Source organism: Sus scrofa, chromosome 1 (genome assembly GCF_000003025.6).
Source record: "Sus scrofa isolate TJ Tabasco breed Duroc chromosome 1, Sscrofa11.1, whole genome shotgun sequence".
Taxonomy (NCBI): Eukaryota; Metazoa; Chordata; class Mammalia; order Artiodactyla; family Suidae; genus Sus; species Sus scrofa.
The window spans coordinates 273,540,756-273,560,248 of record NC_010443.5 but is presented as its reverse complement, the minus strand read 5'-3'; the positions used below and the strand labels follow the sequence as shown (position 1 = coordinate 273,560,248).

Sequence of the window (19,493 nt, the reverse complement as noted above, 5' to 3'; positions counted from 1 at the left end):
ACAAAGCCGGCCTCTCGGAGGGGAGCTACGGGGAGCGGCGAGGAGCAAAACGCCTCGGCTCGGCTCAACGCCTTAAAGGGACAGTGTGCTCCTGCTTAAAGGCGTTAACCCGGGAGGTGACAGGTTCCGGCGGTCCTTCTGCGGCGGCGCCCCAGGGAGGAGTGGAGTTCCGCCGCCGTGGAATTCAAGCGGCGGCGGGGCCCCAACCTTTCTTCTGACTTGGGGCATCTGCGGGGTCGCCGCCCTCCATCGTCGCGCACACTAGAGGGCGGCGCTCTGGGCAGAGCCCTGGGCTGAGCGTCTTCATCAATGTTTGGGACGTCCCGGTACAGAGGCCCTCACCTTCCAACTGTGAAGCGAGGAATCTGAGCTCCGAAGTGTTCAGAATGCCCTCTCCCGGGGCTGCGTCCTCTGCACTCTGCCCATCAACTCCCGCGCAGGGCCGGCGGAGGGGTCTGCCCGCCTCTCGCCTCTCGGTGCAGGGAGCCCACCGGGCGCACCTGCCCTCTCCTGAGCCCCCAACGCCGAGGTACGAATAGTCACCGCGTGCAGGCTGCTCTGCTGCCTGCAGGGTGATGGCCCAGACAGGTATTATAACTTCCATCTGCAAGTGGGGAGGGGAGGCCCAGAGAGGGACGGCTCAGGGGCACAAGGAGATCCTGGAGCCTGGGTTCTCACCCCAAATCCTGCACATTCTCATCTCACTGCCCCACTTCTGCTACCCACGTGGGTCTTAGAGTCGTGGAGGTGGTCGTGGGCTAGGCAGCCTCACGGCCCCAACCCAGGCCCGTGGGTAGAGTAACACAGTTTATTTCCCAATTAAAAATGGGAACACTTAGGAGTTCCCTGGTGGCCTAGCGGTTAGGGCCTCAGCGTTGTCACTGCTGTGGCGAGGGTTGGATCCCTGCCCTGAGAACTTTTGCATGCCATGGCTCGGCCAAATTAAAAAGGGGGGGGGGCGCCGAACATGACACAGGAACCTGTGCAAACAAGGACAGAGCATTTGAAGTGGAAAGCCTCAGGGAATACTAGTGTGGTTGTCACAGATACAGGAGACAAGGCTGGCAGCTGGCCCAAGATCCCTTCCAAGGAGAACGCAGGGGCCGCAAAATCCCTGTCTGGCCCTGCAGGACTGGGAGTGGATCTCTGTGCCCAGGAGGCCTCATCGCCTTGGGTCAGGTGTCCTGGAGCAGGAGACGGTGACCACCAAAGGTGACCAAGCCAGCTCAGGATGAAGAAGAGTATCTGCATCCACCTGCTGCCTGGCCCCAAGCACAGCCCGTTTCATCTCTGTTGATACACCCCATCACCGCTCCCATAGTTCTCACAGGCAGCCATCCTCTTCTCACCACGCCTACCCCAGTCCGGCCTCCCTGCGGGCCTTTTCCAAACCTCTCTGAAGCAGAAAGGACTTCGAAACCCCCAGCGCTGACCCGTCATTCCCCAAGTCGAGACGCAGAGCTGGCTCCCCATTGCCCTGAGTTCCAACTCCATCTCTGCCCCGGGGCATTTGCCAGACAGGCCGCCCACCCCCGCTGTAGCCTAGCACCACCCCCAAACGGTGCAACCAGCTTCCAGCCCCCAGTCGAAAGGACTTCCTGACCCTGGAACTCAAAAGTCAAACCAGGTTCCCAGGTAAAATGGTCTTGCATTCCCACCGCTCTCTGCCCCACCCAGGCTGAGCCTTCTAGTGAAAAGAAGCTCTTACAACTCTGTTGAGTATGTTTGCACATCGCTAGTCATAGCTAACCTCCCGAAACAAAGCAACATGGCAGGTAAAGCAATTTAACAAAAGCAGATGCTTTTCTTTATTGTCTGAGTTTTAAATCCTTTTATATCCCTCCCCAAATGCGGTCAGGCTCAGAAAAATCACAGGTAGAAAGGGCAGAGAGAATGAAAGCTAGAGGAGGGAGCTCCCATCGTGGTGCAGTGGAAACGAGTCCGACTAGGAGCCCTGAGGATTTGGGTTTGATCCCTGGCCTCGCTCAGTGGGTTGAGGATCTGGCGTTGCCATGAGCGGTGTGTGTGCGTACATCGCAGACGAGGCTTGGATCCTGCATGGCTGTGCCTGTGGCATAGGCTGGCAGCTGTAGCTCCGATGTGACCCCTAGCCTGGAAACTTCAGGTGCCGTTCTCAAAAGCAAAACAAAATCAAAACTAGAGGAGAAATCATTTTGGAGATCCGTTTTTTAGAACATTAACTACGCTTTGCCCAATGGGAGCCAGTTGGCAAATGAACCTGTTTCCGTGAACAGTTTTTATAAATACACTATTTCTCTAGGCAGATGATAGGAGCATGTCTGGGTACCCTCCCCCTTCCCCCAGATCCCTCCACCAGGCCACAGCCAACTTCAGTCCTCGTGGGAATCCTTCCCCGCCCCCCAAAGCTGGTGAGTCTTCCGGGCTACATTTTCGTGGCTCCCAGCTTCTCTGAAGGGGAAACACATCTTTCCTTGTAATTCCTGGTCCAGTGTCTCCTGGCTGAGCTGGGTTGGGCGTGGCAGGTGGCCCTGGATAAGCGGATAAGCGGGGGAGCTTCAGTCTTTCGTCAGCTTGTTACATGTGTTACCCTTCACAACAAGCCTGTGGAGTGAGTGCCTTTATTCTTTTCGCAAGGAGGAAATAAGTGGAGAATGAGAGAGGTTGCAAAGCTCCCCAAGGACCCACAGGCAGCAGACCCAACCACAGAAGTCACCACTGGCAAAGACAGAGGCTGCACTCCCAACCAGACTACGTAATACACCCTCGATGGTCTTACAGGACGGATGGACGCACCCACGGACGGGGCGGATGCACGGATGCACAGATGGATGGATGAAAGGCAAGACAGCAGCCTTTGTCAATCGGAGGGTCTGTGGAAGCGGCAGAGCTGAAATTAAGAGCATCACCTTTTTTAAAACTTTTTTAAAATGTCTGCCTTTTTAGGGCCGCACCCGCGGCATATGGAGGTTCCCAGGCTAGGGGGCGAATCGGAGCTGCAGCTGCCAGCCTACACCACAGCTACAGCAACACGGAATCCAAGCCACGTCTTTGACTGACACCACACCTCATGGCGAGGCAGGATCCTTAACCCACGGAGCAAGGCCAGGGATCGAACCCGCAGCCTCATGGATATCAGTTGGGTTTGTTAACTGCTGAGCCATGACGGCAACTCCAAGAACACCACCTTCTGATAGGACTCAAAGCTTTTGAAAAAGCGTATTTTGTCACGTAGTGATAAATATTGCATCAGGGACAGAACTTGATCAGGGCTTGCCGGGAGGTGACAGAGGAACAGACGACGTGGGGGGGAAGCTCTGACGCTCTGCAGGGCAGGCAGCGAGCAAGCTGGGTGGGGGACACCGGCTCTTTAATGGCCAAGCCCAGGGTTTTGGATTGCCAGGCAGTTGAGAGAGGGTCGGAAGACGCCAGATCCTAAGGTCTCCAGGCGCTGCACACAAGACTTCCCAGCTGGATGCCCACGCCCCCCACCCCCACCCCCGCTGCAGGGGGCTGCTGACACTGCCGGGAGACCCCAAGGCTCCTGCCAGCCGAGGTCAGTGGGTTTTGTGTTCAAACTCCTTTTCCCCTGGTAGCTACGCCAGGCAGCTGGATCGGGGGGGGGGGGGGGGGGGGGGGGACTCTGCTCCCCCTTCGCCCACACCTGCCCGTGGCCCATCAGGACGGACGGGTGTCCCCACAATCCCCCAGGGCCCAGCAGGCCTGCAGCTCTGCCATCCAGAAAGCCACTTCTGACTGTGTCATCATCCTTCTCCTCTTCCCCTGGCCTCGGTTTCCCAGTTGAAGCGGCAGAAGAAACAGGAAGCTCTTGACACTGATGTTGAGGTTTCTTCTGCTGTCGAGTTCCCTCCTCCACGGCCTTCGCCCAGCGTGGACCCCGGCCCCTGGTTCCCTACTCCCTCCCACCCCTGCGTCACCTCCCCTGGGAGACTGCCCAGCCAGTTCGCCTGGCACTGTCCTGTTTTAGAACCGAAAGCCCTCGTCGCTGGCAGCCCCTCAATCCCAGAGAAGCCAGACAGTCACCCGAACTGACCTCCACCTCCATCCCTACTGTGTGCTCCCGGAGCAGGGCCGGCCCTTCGGGGTGCAGGTGCCTGCTCGGGGGAGGCACACACAGTAGGTGCTTCATCGAGACCCTCCAAAGAATCGCAATCTCGGAAGGTTCGCTTTCACGTCCTGTTGGATTTAAACCTAAGCCATTTCAAAGTCCCCACCAAGAAACCCCTCTGCCCTGAGCTCCCCCCCCCAGTCCTCCCCACTGCCTGGCTGGGAGCCAGGTGGGCGGGGCCGGCTCGCCTGGCAGGAATCCCTGGAATGCGGCTCCCACTTCCAAAGCCGGGCCCCACCTGTTCCGGTCTGGGCCTCACCTCCACGCCTCGGCTTGGGGGAGCTCCCCTGGGTGGGGGGGGTTCCCAGCACGGGAGGAAGAAACAGCTCCGCGACAAGCAGAGATGGGGATCAGAGGTCCCAGTGCCAGGCCTTTTTTTTTTTTCCAAAGGCTTTAGGGTTTTCCCCCTCCCCCGCCCCCCGGGTTGGGGTGGGGGGTATGGGTGTGGGCTCTGCAACAGGGGCTTGGGGGGGGGCTCGCTTTTAAGGAACATAACTGTGGCTGCCAGCACTCCACCTGTGCATCCCCGTCATGTCAGACTCCTGGCATTGGTCCCTGTTCTAAAATCCACCGCAGCTGTTCTTCCTGAGCGCCTACTGTGTGCCCACTTCACTGGCCTCAGGCCTGTGTACACAGTCCCCCCAAACCCCAAACGTGGTTGTCAGCCATGTGGGTTTCACAGAGGAGGAAAACAAAGGTTCAGCAAGTCCCATGGGCAAAGCGAAGGGCAGAGTGGGGGCCTGTCCCCTGCTCCCGACCCCCAGAGTCCGCCACAGACCCCCACTCCCAGCCGCCTGGCCCTTTCCCGCAAGCAGATGCTGTTTCCACTGAGCCGGAGTCAGCCCCGCAGCAGCCTCCGGGCGGCCGCCTGTCTCGGCTTGTCCATCACCTTCCCACGGCCCCCGTGAGCCCTGGGTCGCACACTTGGGTCACTTCCAGGTTTCCAGTCGGCACTTTGTTTCTGGGGGGTTAGATCCAGGAGCCCAACTGGGTCACGTGATGGGAGTGTCCTCTACAGGGGGAGAAGTGACCTTCACGTAGGCAAATGGCAGTGCGGATGTGGGGTGCGCCCCTCGCCCGGGTGCTGGAGGGGACCTCGGGGCCAGGGAAAGGCACGCAGCAGCCGGCCAGACCCAGGGCCTGCCTTTCTGGGTTTCCCACGCTGCTGAGAATTCCCTGACGGGTTACCAGCCTAAAATAGAAAAGCTGACACAGGGGAAACGCCAGGGGCCAAAATCTGTGCCCAGGCGCGCCCTCTGCCAGCTGCAGGCTGGCTCCCTCCATCCCTGGCTCCCCCAAGGAGCCTCGGCCACTCTGTCTGCCTCCCCACTTGGCTCGGTCCTCCTCCGGGGTCTTTAAATCCCCCTGCAAACAGCTAAGGGCCTCACGGGCTCAGGGACCGTGGACAAGGCTTCTCTGAGGCTGGCCAGCAGCCTGGGCCAGCTCCCAGCTGTCTTCCGGTGTGAGTTCAACCTTGGGGGATGGGACGGGAGGCTGGGGGGGCTGCCCCGTCAAGCCCAGCCCCATCACCCGAGCCTCTAGCCCACAGGCAGAGGGGACCCGGAGCGCCCTGCAGGGGGCTGGCTTTGGGAAGGGGGAGCAGGCCCCAAACTGGAGCTGCCTGGCTCTGTCCAGGGCAGAGGAAGTGGGGTGTGGTGGTTCTGGCTGGTTCTAATCCCAGACATGGATTTGTGTTCAAGTTGTCTGGGACCAAAGAAGCGAAGAACAGAGACTCTGAGGAGAGGGAAGGCCATTTAAATTCTAGAAGCAGGAGTTCCCGAGGTGGCGCAGCAGTAATGGACCTGTCTCGTACCCATGCGGATGCAGGTCCGATCTCTGGCCTCGCTCTGGGTTCAGGATCTGGCATTGCCGTGAGCTGTGGCATAGGTCCCAGATGCTCCTGGGGTCTGGAGTTGCTGTGGTGTGGGCTGGCAGCTGCAGCTCCGAGTCGACCCCTAGCCTGGGAACCTCTATATGCTGTGGGTGCAACCCTAAAAAGATAAATAAATAAATTCTAGAAACAATGGTCCCTAAACTGTGGAGGAAAGCTGGACCTCAGTGCCATGTAGAACTGAAAAGATTCTCCTGGGACTTTCTCGCCCAGAAACAGCTGCAGAAAGTGGGAGGCTGTCCGAGGATGCTCCCGGCAACATGGTTAATGACCAAACAATTGGAGACAAATGTCCGTCCTTCAGGGAGAGGTGAATCTGGCAGGGGATGCGGGACGCTGGAACCTTCTGCAGCCTCCAGAGGAATGAGGGAGCTGGGAGGCCGGGCCATGGACGGACGGCCAGGGCACATCGAGAAGGGAGACTCGAGCGTGCACAGGACAGTGCACGTGCTATGAAGAAGCTCTGTGTGGGGAGGACGTGGGAATCCGCAGGGCTCGGGCTCCGGGGAGGCACCCTGTCGGGGAGAAGGAATGCAGAAGGATGGGAAGGAGCACGTGGAAGTGCCCGGGCTGGAGCCGCCCCTCAAACCCACGTTGTTGGGGGGTCAACTGAGTCATAAAGTGGCGTGAAGTACCTTCGGCACGCTGTCGTGCAGACATCGCCGACTCTCCATTTCCAGAACTTTTGTGTCACCCTGAACATAAATTCTGCACCCACTAAACAAAAACGTCCCATTCCCACTACCCCAACCCAGCTCTGATCCTCTCACTTACGCTTCCTGTCTCGCTGCACTTGCCCGTTCCAGGTGCCTCATATCATCAGAAGCAAACCACGTGTGTCCTTTTGAGTCGGGGTTGTTCGCATAGTGTCCTCAAGGTTCATCCATTTTGTACCAAGTGTCCGGACTTCATTCCTTTCTATGGATGAAGGAATCCCACCGCACGTCTGGGCCACATCTTTAAAAATCCAAGCATCTATTAACAGACAACCGGGTTGTTTCTGTCCTTTGGCTCTTGTGAAAAATGCTGCTATGGGGAGTTCCCGCCGTGGCTCAACAGAAATGAATCTGATGAGCATCCACAAGGATGCAGGTTCAATCGCTGGCCTTGCTCAGTGGGTTAAGGATCCGGTGTTGCCGTGAGCGGTGGTGGAGGTCACAGATGCGGCTCGGATCTGGTGTGGCTGTGGCTGTGGTGTAAGCTGGCGGCTGTGGCTCTGATTCAGCCCCTAGCCCGGGAACCTCCATATGCTGCGGGTGCAGCCCTAAAAAGACAAAAAAATAAAACTTAAAAAATTAAACTAAAAAATGCTGCTATGAACATGGAGTGCATGAGTCCCTGCTCTCAGTTCTTCTGGGCATCTCATTGACGCGTGAGTGCTTCTTCTTCAGCGCTCTCTTCTTTGGTGACGTGGCTGTTTAAATGTTTGGCTATTTTTTTAAAATTTGGGTTGTTTTCTTTTTGAGTACGGAGAGTCGCTTCTGTATTATAGATACCTTCCTTTGTAGGATATGTAATTAACAAATATTTTCACCCAGTCCGGATTTGTCTTCATTCTCTTAGCAGTGCCTTTCACAAAATAAAGGTTTTATTTTTATTTTGAGGAAGTCCAATTTACCGATTTTTCTCCTTTTATGAGTTGTGTTTGTCATGTCATCTCTCACAATGCTGCCTGGTCCACGGTCACAAATATTTTCTTCTACAAGAGTTATAATTTTATGTAGATCGGTGATCCAGACTGAACTAAATTTTGTATTAGGTATAAAGTATAGGCCTATGTCTATGGAATATGATATAATATAAGCGAGTCTTCCAATACCATTTGTTGAAAAAACTACCATTTACCTATTGAACTGCAGGGGCATTTTTGTCAAAAATCAGTTGAAAGAGATTTACTTTAGATCGAAATTCACACGTAGGTTGAAAGCGAAAGGATGGAAAGAGACAGTTCATGTAAATAGCAGCCAAAAGAGAGCAGAGGTGGTTGCACTAATATCAGACAAAATAGACTTTAAGTTAAAAACTGTTAAAAGAGGAGTTCCTGTCATGGCGCAGTGGTTAATGAATCCGACTAGGAACCATGAGGTTGCAGGTTCAATCCCTGCCCTTGCTCAGTGGGTTAAGGATCTGGCATTGCCGTGAGCTGTGGTGTAGGTCGCAGACGTGGCTCAGATCCCACGTTGCTGTGGCTCTGGCGTAGGCTGGCAGCTACAGCTCCAATTAGACCCTTAGCCTGGGAACCTCCATATGCCACGGGAGTGGCCCAAAGAAATAGCAAAAAAAAACAAAAAACAAACAAACAAACAAAAGAATGAGACAGATATTACATACCGATAAAAAGATTGATTCACCAAGATGTAACAATTATAAACATATATGCCCCAAACATCGGTGCTCTAAAATACATAAAACAATCTATAAACCAATTGAATGTTATACATACAAAACACTCCACTCAACAACTGCAGAAGATACATTTTCTCAAGTGCTTATGGAATGTTCTCCAAGATAGACTGTATATTAGGACACAAAACAAGCTTTAAAAGATTAAAAGATTGAGGATCTCCCATCCTGGCTCAGCGGGAACAAATCCGACAAGGAACCATGACGTTGTGGGTTCGATCCCTGGCCTTACTCAATGGGTTAAAGATCTGGCGTCGCTGTGGCCGTGGTGTAGGCTGGCAGCTGTAGCCCCAACTGGACCCCAAGCCAGGGAACATCCATATGCCCCAGGTGCGGCCCTAAAAAAAAAAAAAAAAAGTAAAAGATTAAAACATACAGTGTCTTTTCCCAACACAATGGAATGAAACCAGAAATCAATAGCAGAAGGAATATGGGCACATTTTTTAAGCATGTGGTATTTAAATAGCCCGCTATTTAACAATCAATGGTCAAAGAAGAAATTACAAGGGAAGTTAGAAAATATCTTGAGACAAAGAGAAACAAAAACACAGCATGCCAAACTTAATGGATGAAGTGAATGCAGCACTGGGAAGAAAATTTATAGCTATAAAGACTTCCATTTAAAAATAGGACTTCAAATCAACAATCTAACTTTACCCCTTAAGGAACTAGAAAAAGAAAAGCAAGCTCAACCCAATTCTAAAAGAAGGAATAAAATAACAGACTAGAACAGATGTAAATAAAATAGAGAATAGAAAAAAACAATAAAAAAATCAATGAAACCAAAAGTTCGTCTTTGAAAACATGCCCTTTTTTTTTTTTTTTTTTTTTTTTTGCATTATGGCAAGAAACTTCCAGTGTCATGTTGGAAACTGAGAGGAGCTGAGAGGGGACTATCTTGCCTTTTTCCTGATCTTAGGGGGAAAGCATTCAGCAAGAAATTGACTATAGCTTTTTGCAGATGCCCTTAAGGTTAAGGAAGCTTCTTTCCATTTCTGGTTTTCAAGGGTTTTGTCATGAATTGATACTGATTTTTTTTTTTTTTTGACAGTGGTGTGCAGCAGCTTGATGTTGGATCTCAGTTCTCAGGTCACAGATTCAACACAGTCCACAACAGTGGAAGTCCCAAATCCGAACCACTCGACACCAGGGAACTCCCAATACGGAGGTTCTGCCAAACGCTTCTCCTGCCACCACTGGTACAATCATCGGATTTTTCTTCTTTAGTCTGTTAACACACTGGGTCACACTGGTTGATTTCTTGCATCGAGGTCCTGCGTTTGTGTTCTTGGCATTCATTCTCTGATGGGGGAGGTCTGTCGTGGTATCTTCTCCTGAATTCCTCATGTTGCTAAATGGCGTTTCCTCTCTCTTTTGTCCGTCTAGCTGTAGTTTTATTAACTAGAGCGATCTCTTCAAAGAGCCAGCTCTTGGTTTCGTTGGTTCCCCATGGCTTTTGTTTCCCATTTTACTGACTTCTGCTGTTATTATTGTTATTTTCTTCCTCCTGCTTTTGCTTTGGGCTTATTTTACTCCTCCTTTTCTAGTTTAAGGAGGAAGTTTACATATTTACCTGAAACTGCTCTTCTGCTTTATCATAAGCACTTAATGCTGTAAAGGTGCTCCTACCAAGCTATGCTTTAGCTGCATTCCACGAATTGTGATATAGTTTCATTTTCGTTACATCTAAAATAAGCTCTCAGTTCCATTGAGACTTCCTTTTCAATGATTTAGAAGTGTGTTGTTTAATTTCCTGTTTGGAGATTCTCTTATATGTGTGTGTATGTGAGAGAGTACTAATTTAATTCAGCTACAGTCAGATGACATACTGTGCATAATTTCAAGTTTTAAAACCGATTCAGGGTTTAGTTTAATGACCCTGGATATAATCTATACTGAAAATATTCTATAGACACTTTAGAAAAACATGTACTCAACGGTTGAGTGAAATGTTCTATGAATACCAGTTGGGTCAAGTCAATTGAAGGTTTTTCTTTCTTTCTTTTTCATTTCATTTTATTTTATTTTATTTTACTTTATTTTATTTTGTCTTTCGTCTTTTGAGGGCCACACCCAAGGCACATGGAGGTGCCCAGGCTAGGGGTCTAATGGGAACTACAGCTGCTGGCCCACACCACAGCCACATCGACGCCAGATCTGAGCCACATCAGCTCACGGCAATGCTGGATCCTTAACCCACAGAGCAAGGCCAGGGATCGAACCCACGACCTCATGGTTCCTAGTCGGATTCGTTAACCACTGCAACACAATGGGAACTTCCATTGAAGTTTTTTCAATTTCTTATTTCTCGTCAATTTTTTCTATCAATCCTGAGAGAGGAATGTTGACGTCTGCAAAGATAATCATCGTTGTATCCCTTTTCCTTACAGTTTTATTATTTTTTGCATCAAATACTTTGAAGATTTGTTATAAGGTACACAGACCTTTAGGAGGCTCATGTCCTCGTTGTGAATTAGGCACTTAAATCGTTTTGCAAAATTCCTCTTTATCCCATTTTCATTCTACTTTGTCCGATTTTAATTTAGCCACTCCAGCTTCCTTGGTTAGTGTTTGCATAGTATACAGTTTTCTATCCTTTGATTTTTTAAAATCCACCTATATCGTATTTGATGTAAGTTATAGAAGCCTAGGTTCGGTCATGGATTTTAATCCATTTTGACAATTTATCTTCTTTCTCTTCTTCTTTTTTTGGTGTGTTCAGACCATTTATGTTTTCTTTGCTTTTATTGTGTGAAGATCACTTAACATGGCACCGGCCTTCCTGACAGGGTTTTGAGTATCCAATACATTACTGCTGACTATAGAAAAGCTATTCCTTTAATGTAATTATTGATAGATATGGATTTGGGCCTACCACTTTGTTGTGTCTCTTTTTCTTTTCTTTTCTTCTTTTCCCCCCACCCTGTGGCATTTTGGGGCAGGGATCATATCTGAGCCACAGTGGTGGCCTACAGCAGATCCTTTAACCCCCTGGGCCAGGCCAGGGATCAAACCTGCACCCTGGTGCTGCAGAGATGCCGCCAATCCCGTTGTGCCACAGCAGGAACGCCTATTATTTCTTCCTCTGTTTCTCTTCCCACGCTTTTAAAAACATTATTTGAGGAGTTCCCATCATGGTTCAGTGGAAACAAATCCAACCAGGAACCATGAGGTTTCAGGTTTGATCCCTGGCCTCCCTCAGTGGGTTAAGGATCCAGTATTGCTGTGAGCTGTGGTGTAGGTCGCAGATGCGGCTCGGATCAGGCGTTGCTGTGACTGTGGTGCAGGCTGGCAGCGGTAGCTCTGATTCGACCCCCAGCCTGGGAACCTCCATATGCCAGGGCGTGGCCCTTAAAAGACAAAAGAGAAAATAAATAAAAACATCATTTGAGTACTTTTAGTGTTCCACTTTAATTTGTCATTGGGGGGTTTACCTATATGCTTTGTGTATATAGTTTTTAGTGGATTACCTAGGGATTAAAATAAGTATGTTTCTAAGTTTATTTCACAGTCTACGTCATGTCACTACTCCACCACTTCAAGGAGAATGTGGAATTCTCAGTCTCTTGATCCCTCTACCCTCTCTCGCTTTTGTGTTGAAGTTGCCGTAGGTATTAGAACCAAATACTCTGAACATCCTGCTATACAATGTAATGATTTTTCTTTAAACCATCATATCTATTTTTAAAAACTTAAAAGGAGAAAAAAAGTCTATTTTCTTAGATATTTACAATTCCAACTGCTCTGTCTTCATTCTTGACATTCCAAATTTCCCTCTTGCTTCATTTCCCTCCTACCTGAGAACTTCTCTTAAAGCAGGTCTGCTGGTCATGGATCCTTTTAGTTATCCTTCCTTTGAGAATGTCTTTATCCTTCTCGAAAGCTCTTTTTTGCTGGATCGACAGCTCTTTCATTTTAAAGTGTTATTCCACTCCCTTCTGGCTTCCATACTCTCCAGTGAGAAATCTGCTGTCATTCCATTTTCTTTCAATATTTTTTTGGACATTTTGTCTCTTTTCTGCTGCTCTTAAGCTTTTTTCTTGGTCTTTAATATTTGGCTCTTTTACTATGATGTGTCTTGCTGTGGATTTTTTTAAGTTTAATCTATTTAAGGTTCATTCAGCTTCTTGAATGTCTAGGTAGGTTTGTGTCTTTTTCCAGATTTGGGGAGTTTTCAGCCATTTTTTTCTTTGAGTGCTTTTTTAGCTCTGCCCTTTTTCTACTTCCCCTCCCATGACTCCACGGTAATGAATGTTTGATCTTTTGTTAGAGTGTCACAGGCCCCTGAGGTTCTGCTCTTTTTTTTTTTTTTCCTTCAGTTTATTTTCTCTTGGTTGTTCAGAGTGGGTCATTTCTTCCTTCCTTCCTTCCTTCCTTCCTTCCTCCCTTCCTTCTTCCCTTCCTTCCTTTCTTTTTTTTCTTTTTCTTTTTAGGGCCATATCTACAGTATATGGAAGTACTCAGGCTAGGGGTCGAATCAGAACTGCAGCTACCAGTGTACACCAAAGCCATAGCCACATCTGCAACTTATACCACAGCTTGTGGCAAAGACAGATACTTAACCCACTGAGCAAGACCAAGGATCAAACCCTCATCCTCATGGATACTAGTCAGGCCCTTAACCTACTGAGCTGCAGTAGGAACTCCCAGAATGGGTAGTTTCTAGTCTTCTCTCTTCCTGTTAATTCTTCTTTCTTCTCTCATCTTTATTGATGTTGTGCCCATCCATTAAGTTTTTTTGTTTTCAGTTATTTTATTTTTCAATTCTATTTTAATTCTGAAATTTCATTTGGTTCTTTATGTATTCTCTTTCTTCTTTTCTTTCTTTTTTCTTTTTAGGGCTGCACTTATGGCATATAGAAGTGCTCAGGCTAGGGGTTGAGTTGGAGCCACAGCTGCCAGCCTACACCACAGCCACAGCAATGCCAGATCCTAGCCTGATCCTTAACCCACTGAGTGAGGCCAGGGATCAAATGTGCATCCTCATGGATACTAGTTGGGTTCGTTACTGCTGAGCCACAATGGGAACTCCTGTATTCTTTCTTTACTGTGACTTTTGTTGGTTTATTTTGGATATTTTCACAATTGCTTGTTAAAGCCTTTTTTTTTTTTTTTTTTTTTTTTGTCTTTTTGCTATTTCTTGGGCCACTCCCATGGCATATGGAGGTTCCCAGGCTAGGGGTCTAATCGGAGCTGTAACCACCGGCCTACTCCAGAGCCACAGCAACGTGGGATCCGAGCCGCGTCTGCAACCTACACCACAGCTCATGGCAGCAACGCTGGATCGTTAACCCACTGAGCAAGGGCAGGGATCGAACCCGCAATCTCATGGTTCCTAGTCGGATTCGTTAACCACTGTGCCACGACGGGAACTCCTGTTAAAGCCTTTTTATGTTAGCTGATTTAAAATATTTTTCAAATAATTCTAATGATCTCTGTCATTTCAGTGTGGCTATCTGTTGTCTTTTTTCATTTAATTTGAGATCTTCCTGGCTCTAGGTATGACCAGTGATTTTTAAATTGAAGCTGGGCATTTTAGGTGTTTGTGATGAAGCTCTGAATCTTACTTGAGTCTATCTTAGCTGGCTTCCTCTGACACTGCTCCAGCAAGAGAATGGGGTAAGGAGCACTGCCTCCTCTTGTGGCTGTCAGGTAGGGTAGCAATCCAGCCTTAGGGAGTTGTTTTTGTGAGTGCCGGCAGGGGAGGAGTTCCAGCTCCTCAGAAGGCCTTCACTGATATCTTCCTGGCTTCATTACTTCCCCCTCATGTGGCCTCCAGGGACACTGTGGCAGCTGCAGGGATGTTCCCGCCTGGCAGGTATGAAATTCCTAGCTCCCTAATTTTCCTTCTATGACACTGCTGCAGCAGTGTAGGAAGGATATGTAGAATTCGGTGTCCCAGTACAACCTGGAGAGGGTGGAATCACTTCCCACTTCAGCCCTTGCTGGCCTCGGCCAGGGGGTGCCAGAGTTTTTTCTGTGGTGTTGGGCTATAGAGGAGTCATTAGTGTCTAAAAGCTTCTGTCTTGCCCAGCTGCCCCCTTTGTTGTCCTTTGGCTCTGTAAACCAGGCTTTTTTGGGTTTTTGCGTCTGTGACAATAGCTTGTTTCGAGGTTGCTGGCTCTCCAACTATAAGAGTCAAAAGGGAAGCCCAGGAGCTTACCACCATGGCATTCCTTGGATCCTGAGACTCTCAGATGTCTTCTCTCCCTTTTCAGACTCTTCTTATGTTTTTGTATATAATGTGTAGGGTTCTAAGTTGTATTTAACAGATGGAATAGAGAGAAGTGTGTCTTGGCTCCATCGTCCCAGAAGCATAATCCATTTACATTTGATATGTACCATCAAGCAGCCCTCTAAAAGCATTGCTGGTTCATCTTGAACTAGGAGATAGCACACCTTGAGTCTGCTTTAGAAAGATAAATGTACAAGTAGGCTTAGGACCTACCAAAATCCCAGTGCCTGCATGTTGCAGTCAAGCAGTGTTGGATAGATGGATGGATGGATGAACAGAATACAAGAAAGGCCATCAGGAGGCCAACCCACAGTCCAGGTGAGACATCACAGCATCAGCTATGGTCATAAAACAAATAGCCTTTACTGAAGTTCTTCCGATTGGCCAGGCTCCATTGTCAATCTTTCTTCCTCATGATCTCATTCCATCCACAAACAAGGTATTAGCTCTGCTTGACAGAGGGGAAAACTGCAGGCAGAGAGGTATGGTGCTGAGCTGGGATCTCAGCCCAGAGACCCTTTGCTGTGGACCCAAGATGTCCCCACTGCTCTTGCTCACTCAGCTGCTCATCAGGGTGGGTGGAAACCATGAGGAGTTCCCAAGGAGAAGAAGATGACCAACATCCTGCTGATGCTCAGGGGTTCTCCTGTTCCAGGGAATGCCAGTTCTAGCACGTTCCAGAGTCTTCTCCCCAAGATGGAGATCCCGGCTGCAGTAAATTCATGCATTCAAGCAGTATCTATCTGGAGTTCCCATCATGAGTCAGAGGGAACAAATCTGACTAGTATCCATGAGGACACAGGTTCGATTCCTGACCTTGCTCAGTGCGTTAAGGATCCAGCCTTGCCATGAGCTGCGGTGTAAGATGCAGATGAGGCTCAGATCCTGCATTGCTGTGCCTGAGGTGTAGGCCGGCAGCTGCAGCACTGATTTGACCCTTAGCCTGGAAACCTCCATATGCCCTGGGTGTGGCCCTAAACAAACAAACAAACAAACAAACGAAAGATGTATCTATCAATTGAGTACTTTTCTCTGTGACCAGCCCTGTGCCAGGTGCTAGGGACACACCATGAGCAAGAAGACAAATGTGGGTTTTGCCCCTGGGATGCCAGAGGGTCCGAAGGCACCCTCCCCCCACTCTGGGCCCACCTTGTCAAAGAGAAGGGACAGAACCACTGCCTCAGGTTCAGCCCTTCGGTCCCAAAGTTTCCAAGAGTGGAAACAATTATTGGTGATGGGTAACAGAGCCATGGGAAGGAAAGAAGGACCCCAGGGGCAGGTGAGAGACAGCCCAGCACCCTCATCTCAGCCCACAGGTCTGTGCTTTTGTGGATTAGGCTCTTGCTATTTGCACAAACTCAACTGTCGACCAAGCCAGGCCATCACGTCTCCTTCCTGCCACCCCCCCATCTCAGTTTCCCCAACTATTAATAAAAAGTGCATGCATTTCCCCTCTTCCCTCCGTTCTCCTTGGCACGGTGAAGAGGGAGGCAGCACTCCCCACCCACCTGAAGCTGCCGAGCCTCCCAGCCTCCCATTCATTTCCAGGGAGTTAGCATCTTATCCTGTGCTGATCCCAGATTCTGCAGGTGTGTTGGCATCCAGGTACTGAGGCCAGGCCACCTGCGGTAGCACCCGCCTTGCATGTGGTCCCGTTGGCCAGCCCCCCACTCCCTACTCAGGTACCAGCGGAGACCTGCGTGCCCTCAGCTGAGGGCTTCCAGGGCAGGAGGCTCGTCACCATGGTGACGCCCACCAGCTTTGCCATCCGGTACTTGAGCCATTCAGAGAGATCTGTGTGCAAGTTCCTTTCACCTCCCGGTCCAAGGAGCCCCCTGCAGCATGAAGGTTCAGGAAAGGTACTCTGGACATTGTCACCAGCCACGTGGTTGCCAAGAGGATGGAGATGGTCACTCGCTCCAGACAGTCAGAGATGCACTGTCTCCATCTGCCCGAGGGGCTCCAGACGTTCCCGGGACTTCCTCCTACCCAGACTCATCACGCCCCCAATTACAGCTACTGCTGCATTCATCTGGTTCTCCAGAATCCTCCGAGCTGTGTGCAACCCTGGAGACAGAGCAGCAGATCCATAAGCTGCTCTTTGCTGAGCAGAAGGATGGAGAGACACCTCAGGGGACACCGACTTTCTTTCGGAGGCCTTTAGGGCAGTTATGGACAGCAGGCGCTTAATAAAACCTGCCAAAGATGAAGTGAATCCGCTGGAGAGTGGGTGTGTGTTTTGATACAAGCCTGGAGCCTCTTGTAGCACCAGAAAGTTTGGAAGTTTCTTGGAAAACAATAGGATGGGCGTGTGTCACAGGGGCACAGATGGGGGGGGGGTCCTGGAGGAGGCGCCAAAGGCCAGAGATGGAGCGACTTGAGCAAATAGACAGAGTATCGGATTATGACCCACAGCATAAGAAAGATGTGCATGAGTCCACACTGATAAAAGGAAACGACTGAATAAACAGGAGGGGGGACAAAGCAGCCCAAATTTGCTGCCCCTCCCCCCCAGGAGGTGGGGCTTAGCCCAGGGCCGCTCAGGGTGGAAACGGCTTGAGACTCACTTCAGAAGACTGGCCTCAGGCAGCGATGGACAGCCTGGACCCCAGGGAGGGGGTGGGATGAGACAGGCTCTCCGCCCCCGTGGTCTCTCCAAAGCCTATAAGCCCAGACTCATCATGAGAAAACAGCAGACACCCCCAGATGGGAGACATCGTATAAAACACCTCCCAGGGCCTCTCCAAACTGTCCTGGGCATGAGAAACCAGAAAAGACTGGGAAACTGGCACAGGTGGAGGAGGCTGACAGCTCCGGTCCAAGACGCGCCCAGGGATGCTGAACAGAGGGCGGGGCTAGCGGACCCGCCAGTGAACCCCAGATGTGGTCTATGCCAAGGGCACCTTGTCCGTTGCATCAGATGCAGGATGTGAGGTAGGAAGGAAGGGGAACCCGGGACTCTGTGCCACCCGCACCTTTCCTGTAAAGGGAAAACCACACCAACACTAAGAGTGCATTTTAAAAAGAGTGGAGGTTTGACTCTCGTCTGGCCAGGAGGATACCTGGGGCTCGGCTCACTGCAGTGTGGAGGCACTGGAAACTAGAGGCAGGCAGCCGGCCTTCTCCGTCTCTTAGAGTCTGTCCCAAGGCTGTTAGGAAGACAACTCCTGCCCTGCTTATTTCAAAGAAGGTTCCACTGGGCATTGCCCCCACCCCTATCCCTCCTAAAGGCGGACCCTGGGGTGGACGGAGGAAGGGGAGAGTAGCAATGGACTTGAATAGCAATTCATTTTTCTACTTAAGAAAAGGCACCATCTGGAGTTCCCATTGTGGCTCAGTAGTTAACAAATCCAACTAGGAACCGTGAGGTTGTGGGTTTGATTCCTGGCCTTGCTCCATGGGTTAAGGATCTGGCATTGCCGTGAGCTGTGGTGTAGGTCGCAGACGCAGCTCAGATCCCTCATTGCTGTGGTTGCAGTGCAGGCCGGCAGCTACAGCTCCGATTAGACCCCTAGCCTGGGAACCTCCATATGCCGTGAGTGCGGCCCTAAAAAGCCAAAAAAAAAAAAAAAAAAAAAAAAAAAAAAAAAAAAAAAAGAGTCTTCTTTCTAAAATAGGCACTTATTGCTTTTTTTTTTTTTGCCACACCCGTGGCACATGGAAGTTCCCCGGCCTGGGATGGCACACACCACAGCATCCACCTGAGCTGCAGCAGTGACAACACTGGATCCTTAACCTGCTGCACCACAGAGCAACTCCAGCTATTCCAAATAAGCAGCCACCCGTGAGGGTCCCCTTGGTGACTTCACTTGCTCCCAGCATCTCCCCTTGGCTTGCCTGGCAAGGGTCCCGTGCCGAGCCTGCCCAGCCCTCACACCCAAAGGCTGAGCGCTCGCCTGTGCCGAGCACCAGGGATACGCAGCTGGACTAAAGCAGCTTCAGTGCCACCGCCCCTGGGAGCAACACACAGCCAGAGAGTTGTACCCCATATGGAGGCGAGTCCTGCGCCAGGCCTTGCAGCCATGCGTGTGAGAGCTACAAAGAGTGGTCAGGTCAGGCAGCCTTCCTGAGGAGGGGGCCCCGAGAGCCCAAGGGACGTGGGATGGTCAGCAGCAGGAGCCTGGGAAAGCGAGGCAGCAGAGAGGAGGGGTGTGCCAAGCAGAGCGAACAGCTTATGCAAAGGCCCTGTGGCCGGAAGGAGCTTGGTGAGCCGGAGAACCTGGAGGCAGCCAGCGTGCCCAGGGCTTGGTGGGCTGGAGCACGTGGGATCTGCAGGCCAGGCTGGGGACATGGCACAGCTTTGCCGAGCTGTCTGTAGCAACGAGGTGTTCTTGCAGTTGCTCTGCGGAAGCCAGAGGCTGTGGGGTCGTAAGGAAGAGAGAGGGAGCTGACATCAGGGTTGATATTTAGGAGGCAGAGCCCACAGGGCTTGGTGGCCACCTGGATGTGGGCTGACGGGAAGTGAGGGGGATGTGAGCTCTTAATGGGGCATTTGGGGGACAGGGGACCCCAATTGGGCCCATGGGTCTGGCCTTTACCTGCCACCTCCCAGGTGTCAGCTGCTCTCTGCTGAGCTGGCCTCTCAGAGCCCAGCCGGCCTCCTGCCAGGCCGCTCCATCTCCATATGCAGGCACCTGTAATAACTTATCCCCCCAACCTCTGCGATGTCAGTTCTAGCATCACCCCTGCCTCCCGGGTGAGGACACCAAGCCTCAGAGGGGCTTAGCTGCCAGGTGCCGGTCACAGGACCGGGGCAAGGAGGTTCAAACACAGGACCCGTGTGATGCCAAATCGAAAGACTTCTCAGCAGCCACCGCCCGATGTCGGATGTCTGGGGAAGACGGCTGGGAACCCTC

At 50.8% G+C, this 19,493-nt stretch overlaps 1 long non-coding RNA gene across 2 annotated transcripts; it reads left to right on the top strand.

The window, feature by feature from the left end:
• LOC102160100 lies at positions 79-1,806 on the top strand. Of its 2 annotated transcripts, none has more exons than XR_002338154.1 (2): positions 79-529; positions 1,131-1,806. It is a non-coding gene; the product is annotated as an uncharacterized LOC102160100 (long non-coding RNA). The 2 variants fall into 2 exon arrangements; XR_002338153.1 differs by having other exon boundaries at positions 79-588.